Here is an 18,851-nt window from a genome sequence, read left to right on the forward strand (position 1 = left end):
TCGCAAATTTTGCAATCCTTACTGAATGAGGTCCTCAGTCCTCAAGGCACAACAGGTTTTAAAGATATCCATGGCTGAGCACAGATGGTAAAATCAGATTGACTGAGGTACTAATTAAGTCACCTCTGCTCAAGCATGGATATCCTTAAAACCTGGACTGTTTGGGTGCCTTAAGGACTGAGTTTGGGAACCACTGCCTTAATCACTTCCTATGCTGCTTCTGGTACATGGAATACAGGGGTTCTTGTGTTGGGCTGTATTCATTGAAGGTTTCATGAATAAAAGGAACTGCAATGCATCCGAACAGCAAAAAAAAAAAAACAATGACAATTATATCTTAAGGTTAAGGGACCTATTTATTAACATTATTTTTTCTAAAATATTGTGAAAAAGGAGAGTTTTCACACCCTTTTCACATTATTTTAGCATCATCTGAATGTATTAAAGGGCATTTGGAGCAGTTTTCATGAAATACTGCTCCAAACCCTTTAATGCAGTTTTTTTTTAGTAACCCACATCGTATTCCCCATACTTATAATGGGAAAGGCGATCTGACCAGATTTACTAAAAAAAAATGTTAAAAAATACCGCAGTGTGCCCTGTGATAATCTTGCCAGCTCAGGCTGGCGAGTTCACAGGGCAGCACTGTGATAAGCACCCTTTTGCCCAGCTTTCTCTGCCCCTGGCAGAGAAAGATGAGCGGAGACCTGGCAGAGTGATCAGCTATGTGTGTCCGATGGACACACAAGCTGATCAATGTGTAAAAATAAAAATAAAAAAAGTAAAAAAAAACCCAAAACATACTCACCTGTCCAGGGAGCCGGTGTCCGCTGCTCCGGTGAGCGCTGCCGGGCGCCGGGTCCCCCATGTGCTGCAATGTGACCCTGGTGCAGTAAAGTGACCCTGCAAAACGGCAGCGCACTATACAACACCGGGGATCACAGCGCAGGAGAAGGACCCTGCGCCCAGCAGCCTCCTGAAGCAGCGCTGACCGTTTTCATGGACAAGTGAGTATATTATCCTGCTGGGGGGGTCCGCATGTGCAGGGGTAGTCGCGACGGGGGGGTTGACCGGGTGGTGGTGGTAGCGGCCACGTCGGTGGGGGTGGCGCATGTGCAGCAGGACATCAGGGCTGTGCTGCTCTTTGGCATCGCATTGACAGAGCTTGACCACAAGCTCTGTTCCTGCATGCGATAATTGATACATCCCTGCGATGTAATCAATTATCGCAGTGCGAGTTGGGGCGATTTTATCACCTGTCATCCGCATCCTGGATACGGATGATGATAAATAAGCCCCTAAATGTTTTGATTAGCCCTATGATTCCTGTAGTCTCAAAATAATATTAACATTTTCAATTATATTATTTTTGTGAGCTACAATAACACACACTAACGTACTTTATACCAGTTGCCATCAAGCACTGGGGCAAGGTGCCCTGATTAACATGAGGTGTTATAGGACCCTCATGCCAGAAGCTACAATCATAGGGGCATTTAGAGGGCAGCTGTAAAAGAAGCATTTACGCTACCTTGTATTCTTCCCTTTTTATGCAGCCACGCCACAGCCAGTCATAATCTGACAGCCAATGGATACTGTGGCAGGCAACACATACAGACAGGGTCACCGAGACATACTAGACTGAGGTGCTAGACAGAGTGCTCTCCAAACAAGGCCTGTGGGTATGCATGCTTGTTAAAAACATGTATTCCCCCTGCTATATGGTTAACCCAAACTCCTTGTGGGCCCCCACGAGTCTGGGACTGAATATCTAGTCTAGTACCAACCTACCAGCCTCTCTGTGTCCCTGCATACACACACACACTGTACACACACTTCACAAACAATCACACTTTTTTTGGTACCTAGATAAAGATAATACACTGTATATTTCCTGCTCCTCCAGTCCTGCACTAAGTTTTGAAAGCTTAACTTTGAGTTGAATGAAGTAGTGCCAAATAGTTTCCTCATTTTTAAAGTGCGGTTCTATCTAATCATCATGTGATGTCCTCAGGCCTTCCCTACTAGAAGCCCTGCCCAGATAGGTTCATTGGAAACTATGCCATACAGAGCAGAACTGACAGATTAATGATTAACTGTATTGTATAATAACTATTACATTTCTGGGTCTATTTATCAAAGGCATATAAATAGGATTACGGTCTTCTACCTATTTCTCAAATCCCTCCTCCCAGCTATGACTACAATTAGCTATTGCCAGCGTTAGTGTGTAAAGCATGGAAAAGCTAATTTAATATGTACAGTGGCGTTACCCTCAACATGGCATTAACCGGGGGTGCCAACACGAAAAAAATGCTTTGTTATTACAGGTTGAGTATCCCTAATCCAAAATGCTTGGGACCAGAGGTATTTTGGATATGGGATTTTTCCGTATTTTGGAATAATTGCATACCATAATGAGATATCATGGTGATGGGACCTAAATCTAAGCACAGAATGCATTTATGTTTCATATACATCTTATACATACAGCCTGAAGGTCATTTTAGCCAATATTTTTTATAACTTTGTGCATTAAACAAAGTGTGTCTACATTCACACAATCCATTTATGTTTCATATACACCTTATACACACAGAAAGGGTTTTATTCTGAACTATTTACCCGTATGGCGCACTGCAGCCCGTCCACTATAAAAACCAGAGTAAAAATCACCTAATTTTACAAGAACAATCTATGGTACAAAGTATGGGGTGGTATTTATCGATGTACAGGGCGCGTATAGTAAATTTAAAGTATTGAATACATCCCTTAAGTTACTGAGAAGATGGTGAATCCTTCGTATGATGACTTGATGGATTATTCTGGTATCTTCTTCCTCCTCTCATAAAATCATACAAGGATCCAAATGTTCATAAAAAACAGAAAGTGGAAAGAAAATGTGTAGGACAGTTTTTCTACCAATCGGTTATTTCCACAACTTTAGGAAAAAAGGCGTACCCCACTCACACAGAAACAAGTGAGTGGAAACCCATAACGGTATCTTTACACCAATAGGAATATTAAGGTTTAACTTGCAGGGGCGTACCCGAAACTCACACGGGTGAAGTAATGGAAATTCACATAAGGGTATCTTTAGTAAATTTTTCAAATCTTTGTCGGATGCGTACCCCAACTTACACAAACAGTGGTTGGGACATATACATAAAGGTATCTTTCAAGTATTCAACCAGCATGCAAGATGCGTACCACAACTCACTAGGTATGGAGATGTTCAACTCCTATAATGGTATCTTTATCCACAGGCTTAAGTAGTTGTTCCACACAGGATACACGAAAAAAAAACAGGAAAAAGTTCCACTTTTTTCAATTTAAAATAGAAGGGTTTATTTCCCAAATATAAAAAGATCAAAAGTATGATAATACAATTATCACAAAAAATAATAAACAAAAATTCAAACACTAAAAAAACAGATCCGGTTTTTTAAAACGTCCCAGGCTACTCACAGTACTGTTTGATCTTTTTATATTTGGGAAATAAACCCTTCTATTTTAAATTGAAAAAAGTGGAACTTTTTCCTGTTTTTTTTTCGTGTATCCTGTGTGGAACAACTACTTAAGCCTGTGGATAAAGATACCATTATAGGAGTTGAACATCTCCATACCTAGTGAGTTGTGGTACGCATCTTGCATGCTGGTTGAATACTTGAAAGATACCTTTATGTATATGTCCCAACCACTGTTTGTGTAAGTTGGGGTACGCATCCGACAAAGATTTGAAAAATTTACTAAAGATACCCTTATGTGAATTTCCATTACTTCACCCGTGTGAGTTTCGGGTACGCCCCTGCAAGTTAAACCTTAATATTCCTATTGGTGTAAAGATACCGTTATGGGTTTCCACTCACTTGTTTCTGTGTGAGTGGGGTACGCCTTTTTTCCTAAAGTTGTGGAAATAACCGATTGGTAGAAAAACTGTCCTACACATTTTCTTTCCACTTTCTGTTTTTTATGAACATTTGGATCCTTGTATGATTTTATGAGAGGAGGAAGAAGATACCAGAATAATCCATCAAGTCATCATACGAAGGATTCACCATCTTCTCAGTAACTTAAGGGATGTATTCAATACTTTAAATTTACTATACGCGCCCTGTACATCGATAAATACCACCCCATACTTTGTACCATACCTTATACACACAGCCTGAAGGTCATTTAATACAATATTATTAATAACTGTGTATTAAACAAAGTTTGTGTACATTGAGCCATCAAAAAACAAAGGTTTCACTATCTCACTCTCACTCAAAAAAGTCCGTATTTCGGAATATTCCGTATTTCTGAATATTTGGATATGGGATACTCAACCTGTAGTATAAAGTATTTTATTTAGCTCTTTTAAAAAAAACTCTCCATGCATTCTTAATTTCCATATTGTCCCATTTCTAGATCAACTCTTCCATTGTTCCTTCAAGTATCTAGCTCTCAATCTTACATAGCCTAACAGCTTGTGGTGTTTAGATAGTGAACTGAGCTTAGTATTAGTTTCTATCTAAAACTGTTCGTTGGACATGGAAATGTCTATAATGTGTGGAAAGGGCAACTGTCCATGATATGATGCTAGCGCACACGCAAACGTCCTAAAATATACCAGTACCGCAGCAGGATCTTACAATGCTTGGCTACTGTCCTGTGTAGATTGAGGCTGTCATTGTGCCCTGCTACTATTTAATTTATTATTAGAAAGAACGCAGTGCAGGTTCCATTGTTTTTCTAATTCTCTTTTAATTCTCTATATGAGAGGAATATACAGTGTGTGCGTGTGTGTGTGTGTGTATATATATTATATACATATATGTATATATTGTCATTTAGTCACATCTTCTTTATGCTTCACTAAATCTATTTACCGTGTCCGTGTGATACAGCTAAACAACCTACACTGTGCAAAATGAACTTACAATAGGGCTGAGCTAGTGTTTTAAGTGGAGAAATGAATGCTGCATCAACAGTGCAGGCAAACGAGTTGATACTCCCTAGCTAATTAATTTTCCTTTTTACAATATTCTCTGTCCCCCCTCCATTTCTACTTTGCTGAGCTGTGTTTACCTTCCCTCTCTTGACATTTGCCTCCTCCTATTCATGGACAGTTCACACCAGTCTCTGCACAATCAGTCCTGAGATTCCCCCTCCATCTATTAAATCTAAACACTTATTGTACCCACATCACTTTCATTTCTATATAATATAGTGACACAGATCATTAAAGTATTCAAAGCATAGCACAATATTCATAGCATTACAGACAATACACATCGTACTATGGGGGTAATTCCAAGTTGATCGCAGCAGCAAATTTGTTAGCAGTTGGGCAAAACCATGTGCACTGCAGGGGGGGCAGATATAACATGTGCAGAGAGAGTTAGATTTGGGTGGGGTGTGTTCAAACTGAAGTCTAAATTGCAGTGTAAAAATAAAACAGCCAGTATTTACCCTGCACAGAAACAATATAACCCACCCAAATCTAACTCTCTCTGCACATGTTATATCTGCCCCCCTGCAGTGCACATGGGGGTCATTCCAAGTTGTTCGCTCGTTATTTTTTTCCGCATCGGAGCGATTAGTCGCTAATGCGCATGCGCAATGTCCGCAGTGCGACTGTGCCAAGTAAATTTGCTATGCAGTTAGGTTTTTTACTCACGGCATTACGAGGTGTTTTTTCTTCGTTCTGGTGATCGTAATGTGATTGACAGGAAGTGGGTGTTTCTGGGCGGAAACTGGCCGTTTTATGGGAGTGTGTGAAAAAACGCTACCGTTTCTGGGAAAAACGTGGGAGTGTCTGAAGAAACGGGGGAGTGTCTGGGCGAACGCTGGGTGTGTATGTGACGTCAAACCAGGAACGAAACTGACTGAACTGATCGCAGTTGCCGAGTAAGTGTGGAGCTACTCAGAAACTGCTAAGAAGTGTCTATTCGCAATTCTGCTAATCTTTCGTTCGCAATTTTGATAAGCTAATATTCACTCCCAGTAGGCGGCGGCTTAGCGTGTGCAATGCTGCTAAAAGCAGCTTGCGAGCGAACAACTCGGAATGAGGGCCATGGTTTTGCCCAATTGCTAACAAACTTGCTGCTGCGATCAACTCAGAATTACCCCCTATATTAGGACTGTGTGATAAATTTTACAGAAGTACTTGCCAACCAATCCAAATCTGGCTAGCATTTATCTAGTACATTCTAGAAAATGATAGGTTGTTGAATTTGCTTGGTTGCTAAGTTTACACCTCCGCTTTGTAAACCCATATTCAGTTCTGGTGCTGTGCTAAGAATTGTGTGGAAATACATTGCAAAATGTTATTTCTGCAATCTATGTGCTGATGTGACAGCATGCAACACTCGATAAGCCACTTTTTTTACTTGGAAAAAGGAAAGAAAAATGTAAATAGTCAAAAAGGTAACATGGAATTATTTCTAGGCCGCAGTCTTGAACAGGTCTGCCCTAGCAATTGCTGAGTTGAATTGTATGGTAAGAATGCCAAGCAAATGTGTTGCTTTTTCCAATTGACATTAGTTACCAGGGAGAAACTACTCCCCACAAACGTTTATCACTATAGATACCTATTACATTGGATTGTTGCCTCAATAAATGAACATACAGGTGGTGAGGTATCATATCAAACCTTGGCGAGAGATGAAATGGAGAGAGATAAAGTACCGGTCATTTTTAAAACCCAGCCTGTGACATGCCAGGTAGTTGCTGATTGGCTGGTACTTTATCTCCGTGCACTTTATCTCCATCCAAGGTTTAGTAAATAGACTCCTTAGATGTGCTAATCATCGCATTTGCGATGCGGTACATCCCGCTACTTACCGCAGACATAATATTCCGATTGGATTCTTCTCAGGAAGAAATGTGGAAAGAAGCCCATAAGCTTCTATTAGGCAATGCAGCAAAAGCGGAGCATGGTACATATGGAAACTGCAGCCAAAGTCCATTTTTCTTTTAGTACATCCCACCCACAGCCTGTAAAATGGCAGTTAGATGCTGATTTATTGGTCATTTATAGCTCTCCAAAATTTGATACATCTACCCCACTGCCAGAAGTTGGGGTGTCACAAGTGCTAAGATGTGGGTGCCCTATGTTGCCAGGCCTTGTGGTAATTGAATGGGGAAGGTATGGTTGTAAATACGAACTTGAAACACATTTGCCAGGCTTGCAGCGAATTGTCAGACATTTCTATTTTCTCTGCCCTAGGAGCATTTCTTAATTTACTAATAATGTAACACTCTCCTTAAATGCCTGTCACCTGTGTTTGCATATGCTTTGATACCTCTTACTGAGGGGACATCTAAGTAGATAATCAAGTATTGTTTATTGCAACTGTCTGAAAAATGCAATTGTTCTGATGCAAGACATGGAAAGTGCAAGTTACACCTTTAGGTTGTAGCAAGTCTCTGTAAATAGTTAGAGGGACCTGGCCTGTGTCCGTAAACCTCATCCCCACCTCCTTGCTCCAGTGTGTTTGGCTGTGTTTGGGTGGGAGAAGATGCTGCCACTGAGTATCATCAGTCTCCTCTGCCTGCATGATGTGTGGGGTGGGGAGGGAGACGACTGCACTGATCGCCTTTTTCCTGGATCTGCCACTGGATCAGGGCACACACAGAGCTTCTGTGCAACGCTGCACAAACTGTTTTTTCACTTTGTTGTATGGGTGGTGGCCATGCCTATACAATTAGGCCACACCCCCTATGGTACCCGGGCCCAGACCCGCTCTCTACACAGTTCTGGTTATATATGTACTTCTGAAACAACTATTTGAGGGTAAATGCTGCTATGTAAGATGTGAGGATAAGACTTTGCATCTAACAGACCGAATAGTGACACTGAGAGGTCCATTGACAATATTAGGAGAGGAGTTTGATGCTTGCTGAGTTTTAAGGAAGCATCAGCTACAGTGTGCGTGATACAATTGAACCTGAATATGGGCCACTCTTCACCCATTATAGATACACCACTGATCACATGCAAATATGCCAATTAGATCACTTGACTTGGTATTTTTGCATAGCATTTACATTTTGCCAGTCACTGTAAATATGCCTGCAAAAGAGGAAAATTAACAATTCTAAGTTAGTTCATAATATATGACTTAAGCGTGATACCTTCTCTGTGACGGAAGCTGACACAAACCTGCTAGTTTCCTCTGAGATACAGTGCAAACCCCAAATGGAAAAATATATATTTTCAGCCTATACTCTAAGCGCTAGATGTCTCTCTGAGCAATATGTCTGGTGTAAAACTAAGGTCGTAAGAAAAAAAGGATGTTAGTAAATGTTTAGTAAATGGATAAATAAGACACCGTCCCCAAATAAATATGATTATTTGCACATTTTATAATGAAATTATAAGCTTCAATCGTATGAATACATGTTGTTAAGCCCACAAAATGGCTGCTTGTGGTAAGTGCATTCTTGTGAAGAGTGCACTACAAAAGGAAGGTTAATTTCATTTTATTGGATAGTAAATAGTTGTACTTACACCATGCATTATCATTATCATTCCCTCATGTAATTAAGGGGTCTATCCATGAAGCAGTGAAAAGAGTGGAGAAGTGAACCAGTGGAGAAGTTGCCCATGGCAACCAATCAGCTGCTACGTATAATTTTATAGACTGCACTAGACAAATGTTACCTATAAGCTGTTTGCCCACTGGCCCACTTCACTCTTTTCACTGCTTCATGAACAAACCTAAATGACAGACCACTATAATTTTATTGCATCACATTAGCGTTATATATGTTTATATAATATGTAGTATGATTACAGGTTGCACAATGATGCTACTACTGTATGTGTAGTATAAAGATGCACACTAGTCTGACTACAGTACTAAAATAAACCTTCCCATGCTGACAGATTACAAATGTTTTGCCACAGGATGGTTTAAGATAATGTTATCATAGGATTTGTCTTCACTTCTGCTGAGCATTACACCTTTGTTATCGGGGAGGCTAACGAGCTGTCATCTGACATCGATAGCTAAATATTTATTTTTTGTTCACTGCTCACCACCGCAACGTGGGGAGGAGATAGGGTCCGGGAACTACAGATCACTGACATTTCCAAGCAAAGCAAATTGCTTCTTAACAATAATATTTTGCATCTTAAGATTAGTTAAGTATTTAACTTTAGATTTGCTTAGTCAGACTGATGTTTTAGCGACTGTACTGGAAATGAATGAAAAGGATACTCAGGAAAACTGTGGGCAGTACATTTTATGCACATTTTATTTTATTACAAAAGTGGTGCCCCCTGAAACCTAAAAGTGGGCATCCAGCGGGTCAGTGTTCATTTTTGCCAGTTAGTGCCAGGGTTACAGTGGGGATTTTAAGACTTTTGTTATGGAACCAAAAATAGATTTCATACGACATTTAAAATGGGTTTGAATAATCCTCAATTCACATCTGTATGTGCACTACCAACTAATTAATAAAACTATCATACTATAATATTGTTATTATCGACAATCCCATAATCTCTATAGAAAGAGCCTTCATATAACACATGGTATTCATTTGTCCAAAAGTTTTATCTAGCCACAAGCATTATTGCGCAAAGACAGATAAATATGCAGAACCATCATTACAACTTGTTTGAAACAGATAATCATACAGAATATATTCTTCACAGTCAGAACGTTACTTGTTTACCTGTCTCCATTACAATACATGAAAGTTGTAATACTGCCATAATACCTTTTATAAAATGTCCAAAACAGAACACAGTCAAAGGCCCCATTTAACAACAGGACATTACCCCTTTGGTACTCACTAGGGTCTATTTACTAAGCCTTGGATGGAGATAAAGGTGATCATTCCGAGTTGATCGCTAGCTGCCGTTGTTCGCAGCGCAGTGATCAGGCTAAAAATTGTCATTTCTGTGCATGCGTATGGCCCGGAGTGCGCATGCGTGACGTACTTTCACAAAAAACGATGCAGTTTCACACAAGGTCGAGCGACTCTTTTCAGTCGCTCTGCTGATCGGTGAGTGATTGACATGAATGGGGCGTTTCTGGGAGGTAATTGACCGTTTTCCGGGAGTGTGCTAAAAACGCAGGCGTGTCAGATGAAAACGCAGGCGTGCCTGGGGAAACGGGGGAGTGGCTGGCCGAAAGCAGGGCGTGTATGTGACGTCAAAACAGGAACTAAATAGTCTGTGATCGCAAGGTAGGAGTAGGTCTGCAGCTACTCAGAAACTGCATGAAAATATTTTGGAGCAGTTCTGCGAACCTTTTGGTCGCACTTCTGCTAAGCTAAGATACAGTCCCAGAGGGCGGCGGCTTAGAGTTTGCAATGCTGCTAAAAGCAGCTAGCGAGCGATCAACTCGGAATGAGGGCCAAAGTGGCAAGAGATAAAGTCCCAATCGAACCATCTCCAAACTGTCATTTTTCAAACACAGCCTGTAACATGACAGGAGCTGATTGGCTGGTACTTTATCTCCATCCAAAATAGACCAAGGGGTTATGTCCTTCATTCAGTGTTCAACAAACAGCAGTTAGATTAGTTTACCGCTGTTTGTCACTGTGCCGCGCCTCTCTAGATTGCCGGCAATGGGGACTCAGCAACATCCTCTCTTGACCTCAGCAAAGAAGCCTTCCGTGCATTGCATGCTCCCCGCCGGCTGAAAGTGTAATGCCTATGTACAGATTGGCCACTGCACATGCACATGACACAGCAGCCCACCACTGGCAGAGGTGGGCTGCCAGCAACAGCGTGGACTATGCTGCTGAGGATGTCACTAGAACTCGCTGGTGCAGTAAGTATTGTTATATACCAACTGCCTACTCATTAGTATCACTGTGATACTGAATTAAATAATCTGCTTATTATACGGTACATTGTTAAATGGGGCACTTGGTATTTTACTTTTAACCAGCAATAACCAAATCTAGTCTTGCTCAGCAGAGTAGAGACATTTTCTAGTTGCCACCATTATTACTGATAATGCAGCAACAAAATGGTAGGGAGAGGGGGTGTAGCCCAATAATACTAATATATATATATAAAAGACCCTGAAGAAAACCACTGTGTTGCGGTTGAAACAGCTGTCGGGCTGCAGTTGACATACGGACTTCTATGGATCTGTAAGAATAAAAAGAACCTCCTGTTTTTCCCATCAAGACGTGAATGCTGTTTATTTTCTTTTTCTGTGTGCTGGAAAAAGTGAGTGCCTATATTTAACCCCTTCTGGACCCTGCACCACAAACTTAGTTTTGTTTACAGTGTGCTGTCTTCTGTTATTTATGTATATATATATATATATATATATATATATACATACTACTATGTACCTAGTGTGTAGCAATTCACTGCTGTTGAATTTGGTTCTTGCCACCTCTCACATTGCTCATGTCCTAGGTGTGAACCACTTCATCAGCCGCATTACTTGCAAATGAGCCTCACCACGCAGCATACACTTGTGCCTTTCCCTAATCTGTTTTGTTTCTCTTTCTAAGTAGAACACAAGATTGCACAGGTCGAATTACTGATGGTGATTGTGCCCCCAGAACGCCTTGACAGATATTTAGGAAAAAGAGCCTTGCAGGGTGACAGAAGCCCTCATCCATCACTCCCTAAAAGAGCCTGCAAGTCAGAGCCAGGCTCATTTTACAACCTGTAGGACTTCCATGTGACAGGAGCTATGCAGGAACCTTAACCCTGAGTGCCCCTGACATTGAGAGCACTTCATGGGCAGATGTTGGATCAAGTGGGGAAGATGCAGGAACTGTCCCTGACATTGACATCACACAGTCTACTACAGTAACAGGATGAGCCTGCGGAAGTGATAACTTGATGCACCAGAAGGGAAGGCTTGGTGCCTTGGAGTTCATGTTTCAGGGAAGGATTGTATGGTATATATCATAGTACAAATAAGGAGGATATGTGCTGTAGACAGCAGAGGTAGTTATAGCAAGAGATATTATTATTATTATTATTATTATTATTATCATTATGTCTTGAACTGTAAGTTGCTGTTTTCCTGTTTTGATTATTTTTTTTATGTACTCTGTAATTGTGCACTGCGAACCCTTGTGGCACAATATAAATAAAGGATAATAATAATAATAAGAAGAAGAAGAAGAATTATTATTATTGTTATTTTATTTGGGATCCGGTCTGAAGATCGACAGTGTCTAGGTCGACAATGTTTAGGTCGACCACTATAGGTCGACAGTCACTAGGTCGACATGGATGGAAGGTCGACAGGGTTTCTAGGTCGACATGTGCTAGGTCGACAGGTCTAAAGGTCGACATGAGTTTTAAAAAAAAAATTGGGGGGGGATTTTTTCATACTTAACGATCCACGTGGACTACGATTGGAACGGTAAAGTGTGCCGAGCGAAGCGGTAGCGGAGCGAAGGCACCATGCCCGAAGCATGGCGAGCAAAGCGAGCCATGCGAGGGGACGCGGTGCACTAATTTGGGATCCCGGTCACTCTACGAAGAAAACGAGAAAACGACAAAAAAAAATCCTCATGTCGACCTTTAGACCTGTCGACCTAGCACACGTCAACCTAGAAACCCTGTCGACCTTCCATCCATGTCGACCTAGTGACTGTCGACCTATAGTGGTCGACCTAAACATTGTCGACCTAGACTCTGTCGATTTGATGAACCACACCCATTTTATTTATGTAGCACTTTCCTCTATAAGGACTCAAGTCGCTTTACAGAAATCTCGAACATTATACAGAGGTTTAGATTTGCCGAAAATACAGAAAACCCTTGAACTTAATACAAAGTTGAGGCAGCGATTTTGGGTCATAAATTCCAAGGATTATTTATCCTGCCTAAAAAGTTACCAGGCGAAGCAGCCATCTTTAAAGCACTACATCGAAAATTATATAGTGTTGTACATTGCGGAGAACGTGTAATAAATAACATTCAACAACATTAAACAGAAACAGGCAATGGCTATGCCTACATAATCTTAAAATGTGAGAACTGCAGAATGTTAAATTATTTTGACTATTGTTATAGATTACATGAACAATTAGGATACTTTCTAGGAAGATACAGCAGAATCAGGAGTAGGAACCAAACTGCAAATATGGGGCCTAATTCAGAGTTGATCGCAGCAGCAAATTTGTTAGCAGTTGGGCAAAACCATGTGCACTGCAGGGGTGGCAGATATAACATGTAGCGAGAGTTAGATTTGGGTGGGGTGTGTTCAGACTGAAATCTAAATTGCAGTGTAAAAATAAAGCAGCCAGTATTTACCCTGCACAGAAACAATATAACCCACCCAAATCTAAAGGCCCATATAGACGGGCCGATGCGGGAGAGATGTGTGCTGAGCGAACCGCTCAGCACACATCTCTCCCGCCGCTCAGCACAGCGCGATGTGCGCTGAGCATGCAGGGGGAGACGGGGTGGGGTGGGGGGGCGCTCATTTCACCCAGTGGGTGAAGTGAGCGACCCGCTAGATTGGCCAATCTAGCACCAGCGATAGCGATGCGCGGGGCTGCGCATCACTATCACTGTAGGGGGTACACACGGAGCGATAATGCTCAAATTCTAAGCAATCTAGACAGATTGCTTAGAATATCGCTCTGTGAGTACCCCCCTTAACTCTCTCTGCACATTTCCCTATTTAGTTACGGTAGAAAAAATACACCCTATGCTTAATTATTATTATTATTATTATTATTATTATTATTATTATTATTATTATTATTATTATTATTTTAGGATTTTATTATTATTATTAGTATTATTATTATTATTATTATTATTAAGGAAGGTGTCCATTCAGCAGGTGCAGAGGCTTCCTTAAGGCTGGCTGACTCATATGGGTGTGTTGTTTTTGGAATTAAAGAGGAAGAATCAATATTTTCCACAAAACTGTATGTATCCCAGACATTGTAGTCATGTCTTAAGGGCTCATCAAAGATTTTGAAAGCCAGGAGAAAACACGAGAGTGTGGGTGGGTGTGGGGGGAGCTTGGAGAGAGGTAAAGTGGAAAGAGATAATGTACCCACCTATCAGCTCCTGTCGTTTTTGAAACACGACCCGTAAAATGACAGAAACTGATTAGTTGGTAGTTTATCTCTCTCTCCACCCTATCTCTCTCCAAGCTTTGATAAATCTCCACCTTGGACAAAATGTAAAAAAATAAAGATATATTTGTTATTAAATTATTAATATTACAATTAATATATTGGTGCTTATCCCTACAGACTTTTTCTGCAGTGTTATATATAAGGAGTGTACACAGTGTGTCATGCAGAAATACATGCCTTGCAAATGAAAGCATACCATGGAACAATACGTTTGTGATAATGAATAATAGCTAATAAAAGCATCTCTGCATATAGAACAATAGCAGGTGTTACAAAGACTAAATACTTTCAAAATTAGAGGTACAAGTGGAAGATGTATATGGAACTATAGGAGGATCTACGGAGACATTGGATAGAGGGCAGTCTGAAATAATGCTCAAAAATGTAATTTGACAGTATTAGAATTTACATAGACAATGTATATGAACTGTCGATGTCATTACTCAGCATGTCAATGGTCAGCTTATAATGAAGATATCTAATTAGCCAATCATGTGGCTGCAATGCAATGCAGAAAAGCATGTAGATATAGACAAGAGGTTCAGTTGTTGTTCAGAATATACACTGGAATGGAGAAGAAATGTGATGTAAGTAACTTTTTATTATTATTATTATTATTATTCTTATTTTTTATTTATAGGGCGCCACAACGGTTCCGCAGCGCCCAATTACAGAGTACATAAACAAATAATCAACTTACAGTTGACGACAATATAGGACAAGTACAGGGTAAATAAACATAGCTACATCAGCAGATGACACTGGAATAAGTATCAGGTGGCAGAAGACTGCTGGATTTGGTGCAGTTGAAGATTATTAAAGTAAGGAAAAGGATAAGCACATGAGGGAAGAGGGCCCTGCTCGTGAGAGCTTACATTCTAAAGGGGAGTAAGAGACAAACAGGGGTGACACAGACGGGGTACATAGAGAGCGTGGAACAGACAGTTAGGATGAGATTTGGACTTTACCTTTGGAATGATTGTTGATCTCAGACAAGGGTTCAAATTTACTAAGGTGGGAGTTTTTCTAGAACTGGTGATGTTGCCCATAGCATCCAATCAGATTTTGCTAACCATTTATCTAGCTGATTCTAGAAGATAATATAATCTGATTGGTTGCTATGGTCAAGATCACCAGTTTTAAAAAAAACTCCCACCTTAGTTTATTAACCCCTAGATGGTGTGAGTATCTCAGAAACTGCTAACCTGGAATTTTCATACACAGCAATCTATGGAGTTTACAGAGAGCGGTGCGTAAAGCTAAAAACATCCAGAGGGTGGCAGATGCATGGGCGAATATGCAGAGTGGTTCACGGGAAGGCAACAGTAACGCAAATAACTGTGTGTTACAGCAGTGGTACGCAGAAGAGGATCTCAGAACACACAGAACGTCAAATACTGAAGTGTATGGGCTATAACAGCAGAACAACTAAGTAAGTTCCATACTGTAAGATAACAGTAGCGGATCTTGCCGTCCGGAGGGCGCCGCACCAGGGCAAGATCCGCTGCTGCTGTGTGCCCCCCGCTGGCCGCTGCCCCCTGCTGCCGCTGGCCGCTGCCCCCCCCCCCCCCCCCCCGCCACTGGGAAGGGAAACTAGACGCGTATGCGTCTAGTTTCCCTTCGTGGAGAGGTCCTTTACTGTGCGGTGCGCGATGACGTCATCGCGCACCGCACAGCAAAGGTCCTCTCCACGAAGGGAACTAGACGCTATCGCGCACCGCACATCATTTCAGTCTGAACAGGGGGCGTAAATGACCACGCCCCCTGTACGAAGCCACACACCCTAATGCCGCCCGGGGCACCAGAAGCCCCGGAACCAGCCCTGTAAGATAAGAACAGGAAACAGTGAGCAAAACTGGCCTAACAAATCTGGACAGTTGAAGACTGGAAAAATGGTGCCTGGTCTGATAAATCCTGATTTCTTCTGCAACACTGTGCCTTGTGTCAACTGTTCAGGCTGGTGTAGGTAGTATAATGATGTAGTTGAATGTTTTCTTTGCACACCTTGACTCCCTAATATCAATTGAGTATCATGAAAATGAAACAGACTACCTGAGTATTGTTGCTGACCATGGGTATCCACTTATGGCCACAATTTGCCCATCCTGGCTACTTCCATTATGATAAAGGGCCATGTCACAAAGCCCACAATGTCTCAAGGTGGTTAAACGAAAATAACAACAAGTCCAGTATACCCCAATGTCCTCCACAGTCACCAGATCTGAATCCAGTAGAGCAGTATTTGTAGTTTGGTTTAATGGAAGATTTGTTGCATCAATGTGCAGCTCACAAATTATGCAGCGAGAGTTACTATCATGTCATCATGGACCAGAATCTCTAATGCTGTGCATACACGCTACGATTATCTGGCAGATCCACCCAATATCGGCGGAACAACCAGATATCTGTAGCATGTATGCAATATTTTCTAAGTGTCCAGTCATACACATCGGGCTTTGTATGCCATAACTCGGCCGACCGACAGACATTTCGCCTGTTCCTACTTCCTTCACATGAGAAGGGGAAATGTTTCCTCCCAAGAGTGCAGATATCATGGCCAATACACTGTGAGAGATCAGGCCAGGCCAGACAATTTTATCGCTATCCAAATGATTGGTCAACAGTGTCTGGGTTGACAGTCAATAGGTTGACACCATATGGATGACAAGGTTGACAAGTACAAAAGGTCAACAGGTGAAATGTCAACATGCATTAATTTCGGCAGGTTCAAAAGGTTGACATAACAATGGTCAATATACAAATGGTCAACACAAGTTTTTTTGGGGGTTTACATGTTTTCCCAACTTTTGCTTGATTTACTATCAGCGTAGACTATGATTGAGAATAGTAACCTGTGGAGAGCACAGTAGTAGCAGAGCAAGCCACCTTGCCCGAAGCGTGGTGAGCAATGCAAGCCAACAAGGGTACATGTTTCCAGTGACTGTGGTCACATATAATGAAACATACAAAATGGCACCCAAAAAATTTTAAAAAAATTATGTTGACCATTTCTGTGTCAACCATTGCCATGATGACAATTTGACCCTGTCGATCTTTTGTACCTGTTGACCTTACCCACTTTCTACCTATTATTTGTTGACCTTTTGTCCCTGTCGACCCTTTGACCTTGTCGACCTAATGCATGTTGACCATATGGGGTTGACCTAATGACCGTCTACCTAGACACTGTAGATCTTCTATACTATGCCCATTTCATCAATACCAAAGTAGGTGGTTTTTCATGGACCTCATGGAGCTTTGTGCATGGGGCCATTGTCATACTGATACAGAAAGTTGGAAGCACACCATTTTCTAAAATATCATTGTATGCACTCGCATTTACATTTTCCTGCGCTAAAGCTAAGCAGTCTGGGCAAAACAGCGAAAAGTATCCCCAGATCAATATCCTTCCATTAAGCCTTATAGCTTACAGTACACATTCATATTGCTAAACCTAGATTTCCTAATTAGACTGACATAAATTGAAACATAATTCATCACAGAACACATTTCACCTGCTACAGAGACCAATGGAGGTGCGCTTTGAAACCAGGTAATAAGTGTTGCAACTGTAGACGGACAGTTCGTACTTACTACGTACTTCAATATTTGGCTGTCCCATTATGAGAGTTTGTGTGGCCACATTAATTAGCAGAGTTGTGATCATACTTTTGGCCTGGTGTATATAAAACAATTTGAAAATAGAAGTGAAGTTATCATATGTCCTGATTTACCATGAACAGTCATGACTGAGGACGGTTTTATTTTTGTCTTTGAAACAATTTCATTTATTTCATTCTGTAGAATTCAGTCTCCTGATGCATATAGACTCCAAAACAAAGAAAGTAATGGCTTTTATCGATGGAGAAAATGTCATAGCACACTTGTGCTATAGCATTGTCATCCAAAATAAAACAGCAGCGCTAAGCTACGGGATGAGATACAGGTATTAGATGTTGACATGTCGTTAAATTCTACTGTATTTTAACTGAGTGTTATTGTGCATGATTTCTTAGCCACTATAACATTACATCTGTGTTATTGTGCATGACTCATCACTTAAAAGTCACACTGATTAGACTACAGGTGCATGTTGTTTATTTGGCTTTATAAAAGGGTATGCATACGCCCAAACCTGTCACTGTGGTATTGGAGCATCACTGTGCTGTATGGTTGTACAGTACAACGCTAAGGAGAGATTGATACCTTATCATATTGACTGCTGTTTATCTTCTGCTTTCTGATCTCTTCAATAAAACCTACCCTGGTTTAGAGTCAACGTGTAGACTAACCTCCTTGCTCACATCTGCTACAAACCTACCAACTAGTAGGCAGCTGCCAATATCATATTTACTTAACAAAAAGGCGGTTAGGCCAATTGTCACAAATGGGGAAGAGAATGAGTCTGCTTTTCAAAAAAGCACATGATATATACGAGGGAGAAAGAAAATGTTTGCATTCCAATTGTATTTTCTGCTCTAGCAGAGCAAAAGATCGAATTTTTGATCTACTGACAACGTGTCTTATTCAGAGGTGCAAGCAGTGTCGATTGTAGACACAGTGGAGCAATGTTTTGTGCCAAAGCCAAAATGTGCCTGCGTGGCAATGGATTAGCAAAGGCCTAAGTGATTGACAGGTAGTCAGCGTTTTGGGGACGGTAACAGGGTGAGGCTAGAAAAATACATGCACGACAGGACCATTTTCTGGGTGTGACATAGTCAACCACTGCAAAGTCATACACAGCTGGAGAGGCCCAGGAGTCTAAA

At 41.1% G+C, this 18,851-nt stretch overlaps 1 protein-coding gene across 1 annotated transcript in view; it reads right to left on the reverse strand.

Annotated features, from left to right (window-relative positions):
• LMX1B (LIM homeobox transcription factor 1 beta) overlaps positions 1 to 18,851 on the reverse strand; it is a 229,491-nt gene that overhangs the window by 123,638 nt on the left and 87,002 nt on the right. The window lies entirely within an intron of this gene.

The sequence above is a fragment of the Pseudophryne corroboree genome, chromosome 8, assembly GCF_028390025.1.
Source record: "Pseudophryne corroboree isolate aPseCor3 chromosome 8, aPseCor3.hap2, whole genome shotgun sequence".
Classification (NCBI taxonomy): domain Eukaryota; kingdom Metazoa; phylum Chordata; class Amphibia; order Anura; family Myobatrachidae; genus Pseudophryne; species Pseudophryne corroboree.